Source organism: Galeopterus variegatus, unplaced genomic scaffold, assembly GCF_000696425.1.
Source record: "Galeopterus variegatus unplaced genomic scaffold, G_variegatus-3.0.2 Scaffold14463, whole genome shotgun sequence".
NCBI lineage: Eukaryota > Metazoa > Chordata > Mammalia > Dermoptera > Cynocephalidae > Galeopterus > Galeopterus variegatus.
The window spans coordinates 11,509-20,146 of NW_007740574.1; positions in this window are offsets into that span (position 1 = coordinate 11,509).

Below are 8,638 nucleotides of genomic sequence, written 5' to 3' on the forward strand. Positions count from 1 at the left end.
GTATCGTTCTGAAATGCTTGCAACCAGTGCAGATCAGAGAGATCTAACTCGGTTTATCAGGGGTGAGGCTGCAGAATCTGCACTTTCCAAGCCCCTGGTGATTTTGATTTTGAGATATGGGTAGTTGGACAACACTCAGAAAAATAGTGAACTAGAGATTTTTACCTAAGGGAAACAGAAACAAAACTTGAGGGGAGTTGATGTAAAACACACCTTTAAGTGATTCGTCAGTTGTCATTTACAGGAAGTTTTATTATTCTGCCTGGCTCCGGAAAATAGAACTAGATCAACACTTGGAAGTTACAGAAAAGTATATTATGCTGAAAATGGGCAAGGGATTTCTAAAGGATGGAATAGACTTCCTCTGCCATCTAAGGGTACTATGTCTCTAAAACTTCTGAGCTGGCAAATGTGGGATTGTCACTGAGCCTATAGAGAAGATCCAGACAATGAGATGGGAACTGGACCTGGCAGAAGAGAGGCCTCTAAATCCTATTGAAATTCTGAGATGCCAAAAACTTCATCATCCCCAATATCTTCCCAAAAAAGTACCTTGAAGACTTAAATTTTAAAATCAGAAAGGAGAAAGATCCCCAATAATCGTTTCTTTCTAGTATTAGGAATATGTTCTTGCAAGATATTAATACGTATATTTCAAGTGAATAGTCTTGCTAATGGGTTTTTGTTACTCACCTTTGTAGTAACTGAGTTTTGTCTCTCAGGTTATTATTATTATTATTATTATTATTATTATTTTATTGCTGATGGAATAGATGAAAAGAGAAAGATCTTTGATACCAAAATAAGATCTACATAACTTGAAAAAGCATTATTGCTGATCGAATAGATGAAAAGAGAAAGATCTTTGATACCAAAATAAGATCTACATAACTTGAAAAAGCAAAAACCTGACAGCTGAACTTTATTTCTTTTTTAGAAATAATATAGCCGTTTTGCAATTGTGTTTTAAATTCCCAATAAATGCCACAAGCTATTTTGGTAGCTGTCTCTCTGGGTGGAAATGACAGGTGTAATTAGTGTATTTAGGATTGTCCAATGTTTGCTCCTATTATTCTAAGATCCTGGACATTGAAAAACAACAGTATCAACATCCATCAAAATGTGGTGCATGATGTAGAGAACATGGGATTTTGCCCAGCCTGGACTTGCTGTATAATATCTGCAAAAGCACATGAAAAATGCAGCAGATATGTCTGTAGACAGACAATAAATCCATGTGTACAGATATACGCAATTTAGATAAAGATGTCTATTATATAGCTATTTAAAATTGCCTATTTTAGTGTTATTGCCTCTTAACGATTAGCACAAATTATGGAAAAGTAAAAATTGCATCCACGGCTTGTCATCATTATAAAAGTGGCCTTCTTTGCTGAATAATATTTCATGAAAGAATGCTGATGAACACACATGATGTTACACGTGGCTTTCGAATGGGTGAGAGAAAATAAAAAACAGATGGTTTGGTGATGATAGAGGACTGCCTAGCAAGTGACCTCATCACTAGAAATAATTAATGATCACTCTACTTTTAGTGGAAATTAAATCTGGATATCATAATAAGCCTAATTTTTATCAACTTAATTTTCATTCATATTTATATAAAACAAATTTATAAAAATAATACGTGAATATATTACCCTTAGGCCATTGATAAAGTTCTGTTTAACGCTATTTAATTCTATTCAGTGCTGTATAACTCAATGAGGTCACTGTGATGGAGACCGAGAGTTAACCATCTGCTGGGTACTTTGTAATGCTAAGTGCGTAAGCTAACACGAACATTCCCACATCTTTCTTGACTCAGTTTCTACTTTATACCTTAATATGAGTTTCAGGTCATATTTCAGTAATAATTCAAGTTCAAATACCTTCAAATAGAATCGACATGACCATGCACAGTAATGTGTTCACTGTTATATAACTCTTACGATTCCTAAGTGAGACATTTTAGAGTGTATTTTTCTGCCATCCAGTCTTGGCTCAGAAATGTTCTAGGCTATATGTCAATCTATTGGTGCTATAGATCTTCTGCCTTCTCCACTTCTACTATGTCACCACCCAAGTTTTTGTCGTTACCATCTAATGGGCGGGTTACTAAGTAGCCGCTGATCCTGCCAACACGAACTCCTCTGTCTAGATTCTCCTGGCTTGCCTTCTGCCTTCATCTGCTACACAGACCAATGCCCATTCGTAAATCCTGAACCCAGGCTCTGCTTGTTACCTTCCCCAGCACACTGCTCCTCCAACTGCAAACCTGCACAGGCATCCTTGCGTGAATTTGTCACGTCCTCAGCCCCTTTTGCTGGGGCCACCTTTGCTCTCTTTCTCCTGCAGGGTCAGCTTCCCCAGCTACCTAATAGTGTGCAGGTCTCTTGCTCAGGCCTTCACTCTTCCCCTGCCCACTCCATGCTGCTTCAACAAAAACCATCATGGTGCATATTAAGGAAGCGAGTGGGAAGCTAGTTCTGTCCCTCGAACAGCTGACTTTCCTGAGAAGAGTGAACCGACTCTGGTCCATGTGTTAGTAGCATCCCAAAAGTAGTTTTTTTCTTTTCACATCTGTTCTCTTACAAAGTATAAGCTACCTCATAGCAGGGACCATGTCTTACGATCTATGTGTTCTCAGAGAACAAAGTGCTTGACCTATAGTAGGTACTCAATAACTGCTTTTTGTTATATGAAAGAATCCAGTAGTGCCTGGATATATGTGTAGTTTGGGCTACAAATTTGTCACACACAGACTCCAGGATGGTCTCCAGCTGAAGCCTCCTAACCACTAGCATAGACCCGAGACTTAATATCACTAGAACAAACAGTAGTGCCTGGATATATGTGTAGTTTGGGCTACAAATTTGTCACACACAGACTCCAGGACGGTCTCCAGCTGAAGCCTCCTAACCACTAGCATAGACCCGAGACTTAATATCACTAGAACAATACTTAGGGAAATGTTATTGAAACTTCTGCCTCTGGCATATATGGCAGCCAGGGGGTTGTTTCCTACTGGGGGCCTGTCTACTCAGGGGTCACACAGCATTTCTGGGCACCCCCAAAACCACTACACAATTCACAGCTTGCAGTGTGGCAACTTAAGAACTAACCATGCTACGAGGGGAAAATAAATATATGTCATCTGACCTAAATTAGGCTACACGGTCTGACACATCTCACACCAATCGATTTACATCCTGCTGCAGGGAAACTGAAATTGTTTTCTCGGGAAAGTTATCAGTACAGCCAGTTTCAATAGAATAAGATGGATTGTCATATCTGCCACCAACAAAATGATAAGTGAGATGGGTTTCAGGTCCATAATAGAAGAAAGAGGAAAAAGCAGCTCGCCCTTGACCAGACTCACCATGTGTTTGCTGGTAATGTCTATGGTAGGGGATCCCAATGACCAGTTTATACATTATTTTTAACCTAAGGTGCTGTAGGAATATTTTAGCATAGTTTATGTATATTAATATATCCTGTAATCCCCAGTGACCAAGTTCATAGCACTCAACCAGAGAAGAATATGCACAAAGTCCTCCTTAAGGTAAATCCTCAGGGGCACAGACACAAAATCAAAGCCTGCCTTCTCACAATTGGCAACGTGCTTGTACACTACGATGGATGTAAACGGGAAGCAGACAATCTGCTTCATTACGACAGATGATTATGTAAATCCAGAATCTTAGTAGCTCCATGGAGATCTTACTATGCTGAAACTTCACTAACGTAAATACAATCTGGAAAGTGACCTTTCCGAATTCTCTAAGATTTGCCCTTACTTTATGGTGGTGGACACTGATATCAAGGGAAATCAAAGTAAGGACCGACAGTCATTTTTAACCACAATGGGAATAGCTTATAACCTGTCACACAGTCAAGACTTAATATGCTTTGATGAATGTATGATCTAGGAACTAATATAATGGTATATAAAAGCAATGACATAAACATGACATATGAGTTGACCCTAGGCTACCAGGTCAACTGTCTCTATTGGTATTATTCAAATGAACAAACTCAGTGGGAAGTTTATAAATTTTCTTTTTAGGTACCCCAGGATCCTTTCCAACAAAGCTTATCTACTCCAATGTGTCTGTAAGTCCAAACAACAAAGTCCAGAGGCCTTGATCCAAAACAGACCTAAGGCCCAGCACAGATATGCCAGGAGTGGGCGTCCCAGGGGACTGCACAAATAGATTGTACACTGCACTGCTGTGCTCCTAGCATGGCTCAATGGCTGGTCTGGGGCTGCATTTCTCAAACCTGGCATCTGTATTATTCATAGGGTTACACTGGGTAGAGAGGGTGGCCCCCAGTTTACAATCTTGGTGGTTAAATATTTGGAGAAAATTTCATACTAGATTTTATGTTTAATGAAAACCAAGTTAAAAATCATTTGATTTTAAACCAGGGACTGGAAACAATCCCTAGAATCTTGCACAGTGTCTTAAAAAACAATGTAAGCCCAGCAGAAAGTGACTACAATTCTTCACCAAGGACCAACTGGTAGGAGAGGTCTGTCATTAATGTTTAACACAAATGGTTTTGGAAATCAGGAATGCAATTTCTGATTCCTGGATTTCAGAATAAGTTATTTTTCTCTAGTGCTCTTGCATTTAGGAAAAAAGTAAAGATAAGAGAGAGAGAAAAACAGGTAAATAGAGAGAGACATTTTCCCTTATAAATTTGCATCCCATTCAATTGTTTATGAATATATTATGAGAAGAAAATCAATACTTAACTTGAAGGATGTTTAGCACACTTTGATCTGTAATAGCAATAAATAAAAAAATAAGGAAACACCCAAATGTCCATTAATAGAGAACTAGAAAAATAGATTACAAGTATATCCATTCAAAGGAAATGTTTAGCACACTTTGATCTGTAATAGCAATAAATAAAAAAATAAGGAACCACCCAAATGTCCATTAATAGAGAACTAGAAAAATAGATTACAAGTATATCCATTCAAAGGAGTTTTGCATGGTTAAAAAGTAGAATCATGTAGAAGAATATGAAACAATCAGGAAGATATTTATAATGCATTTTAAATAAATGAAACGTGTTTCAAAAGCATATAAATACAATCCCATTTCTTGAATATTTATATATATATATATATATATATATTTGTGCAAAGTGCTACCTGGAGCTATGTCTGGGTAGAGAGGTTATACATGAAGTGATTTCTAAAAATTCCCATGGCAAGAAGGTAGGATTAGCTTTCAAACCTAAATATAAACACATCAAACTCCCAGACCTAGCCTCTTTTGACCACATTTTACTGACTCCATAAAATCTGCACAAGGTTGTATTAACTAGCAATTCCATAACGGGCTCAGAAAAACAATTTAATTTAGTTAAACCAAAAAGAACATTCTAAAAGGACCAAGTATTGTATGTTTCTCATTTTTAATTCTTCACACTAGTTCCAGGATTTATATTTACATTTGTTCCCTCAATATTTGGACTCTTGAGTTGCAGAGTTAAGTACGTATTTGGTTCCAAAAGATCAACTGATTTTAGAGCTCACCCACTCCTTCTGTCAAAATTCTCACGTGGAGTCTGCACAACTTCTCCTGGTAATTTGTTGCAGGCTGCAGAGCAGAACTGGAACGTTCAGGGCACTAGCATGTGTACAGCAGGCAGAGGACATGGAACAGTCAAGGGCATCATTCTTTTCTATTGATTCTTTTAAAGGCCCTGCAGAGACCGTTCATTGAGAGGGTAAAAATATTCCCCCAAACAGGGTGAATTTCTGGGAGTTCATTAACATTCTCTAATATCCATTCCTACTTTTTTACTTTTCTAGCCCAGAGCCAGGATGGTTTAATTTCTACTTCACACAAACTAAGGCGAGGAGATGAATCAGAGAGTTGGCACTTGACTTTGGAATCTTGACTGAAAGTGCAGCTGATTAATCCTCCTACCATGTGTGTATTCCCCTTTCTTCCTATCTTTCAGGTTTGTGTGGCAGACAGACGCTATGATATTTTAATGGCTGGAGAAATGCATGGAACAGTCAAGGGCATCATTCTTTTCTATTGATTCTTTTAAAGGCCCTGCAGAGACTGTTCATTGAGAGGGTAAAAATATTCCCCCAAACAGGGTGAATTTCTGGGAGTTCATTAACATTCTCTAATATCCATTCCTACTTTTTTACTTTTCTAGCCCAGAGCCAGGATGGTTTAATTTCTACTTCACACAAACTAAGGCGAGGAGATGAATCAGAGAGTTGGCACTTGACTTTGGAATCTTGACTGAAAGTGCAGCTGATTAATCCTCCTACCATGTGTGTATTCCCCTTACTTCCTATCTTTCAGGTTTGTGTGGCAGACAGACGCTATGATATTTTAATGGCTGGAGAAATGGTGTCAGATTTGATGATGGTGATAGAGGAACAAAAGAGTTTTTACAATTAGTACAGCATATGGACTTTGTCAAAAGAAAATGACGTCAACTGCATAAGAAAAGCATTCAAAGGCATGAGAAGACACAGTAGCCTTTGAAAGACCAACCTTAAGAGACTTTTCTGGCAGCAAGGAGAGTAAATAAAAGAAGAAATCACAAGAAATGAGATTTCTGCAGACAACAAGCCAAGGTGAAGGCGTTACACAAATGTGACTTAATCTCATTCTACCCATTTTGGATGTAATGAAAAGAATAAGATTAATCTACAAAGAGTAGTGAATTTAAAGCAAAAAATTGTGCATCTGGTCCTGGCTGAGTGATACTGGTGACATGACCTGACCTCACTATTCCTCCATTTGTTGAGAAAGGGACAGGATACCTGCTGGACTGCCACCTAGGCTTGCTCTGCAGCTAAACAACAACGAAAAGACAAAACAAACAAAAACGAATGGATGTCCTTGGAAGACTGAAACTGCTACGCAACCCTTAGCTATTTATTAGAATTATCCTCTAAAGTGCTGGCAAGAGTTTGCTGGTCTGGGTGACTAACAGGTGCCCCAATGGTATTGGGAAAAGCTGACTAGCAAAACATTTTTGACTCTGGGATGAAATAAAAATAGTCATGCCATTTTTATAACCCAGGTTACGAAAATGCTAGGCTGGAACATGTAAGTAAACTTCCTAAAATAGGCACAACCTGGAAATGAACTCAGGTGGGAGAGGAGCTATGATCAGGTGGCAGGATTTATTTATGGTCTATCAGTTGGACGCATATCAGGGGCAGGGTAGATGAGTGCAAAGAAAGAATTTGGGAACAAAATAAATTGAAAGTCCACGTGAGATCCTTCACTATTCTGGGCAAATCATGTACTTTCTGTGACACTTCAGGTTTCTCACCTGTGAAATGTTTAGTAAAATAATGGGTATAAGAATACTTACTTTTCAGGGTCAACATGTGCATTCAATTATATTAAGTAACACAAAGTGCCTAGCACAAAGCTTGGGGCCTGGGAGGTCGTCAGTGAATGTGAGTTATCATCTCACTTCCCCTGGTTCCTTTCATAGTCTACATACTTGTTTACCCATATTTTTTATATTTGATTTCTTTCTTGGACACTTGTAGCCTCTCTGTATGTACTAGAGCAACCTACCCATAGGACTCCTTTCAAATGTTTATACAAAATCCATCTTTTCTCCACTATGTCCATCTGATTATAATAAAATCACTCATCATGTATCCTGTGTTAGAATTACTTTATTGATCCTATAATGGTGTCCAATAAAAATTCAGTGTGTCAATACTTAGGATGTCTGACATAACTGCTGTCCCCAATAATATGGAGTGACACTTGGAAGCGCAAATTCAGAGGCTTTCTAATTTCCTTATTCCATTTCCTCAGAGTAACATCGAAACAACATATTCAAGGAAAAACATCACTTTTTATTTTCCTGGATGGAGAAGGATTAACACTAAACAACGTGTCTGAAGGTTATCTGAGAGTTATTACTATGGCGTATGTGCAGATACACGTGTGTGCGTGTGAATGTTACTTCTTTTTCTCCAGTAAATCTACCCTTTCTTTCCCCCTTCTTCTTAAAAGGGTGGTTGCCCTTTAGGCCTAGAGAAATTTTATTCATCTAGTTAAATGTTACTTCTCCTGAGAATTCTCAGATGACATATGGACCCTCTCTCCCCACCCTAACACCGAGAAGAAATAGTTTATCTTTCTCTTGTACATCATAACATTTTGTTTATAACATGAGGCACCATCATAATCAAGGTCTACACCTTCTATGTGTTCCTAAGAGATGGCACAATGTATGAAATATAGTTGGCACTTGTATGGAGTTTGAACAAAGGTGTGGATGATTGATTCTTTCTTCCCCTTATTTCCTATGGATTCTTTCTGTAAAAAGTTTGCAGAGTATAACAATGTGGTGCTATCTTAAGAGCTGGGGAAGTGGGTCAGATCTGGGGATGGTGTTGGAGGAAAGACACCATGTTACTTTTCCCCCTTTCCGTTTTCCTCAAGTTGCATTACTTTTTAAAATTATATCACAGGAATTTCCATTCCAACCTCCAGAACAACATTCTGTCAGCATTATGTTAGAAAAGGATTAATTTGAAACAATTCTTAAGTAATACACAGGGCACCTTCCAATAGCCTAGGGCCACTTTCTCCAGCAAAATCTTGGGGAATTCTTT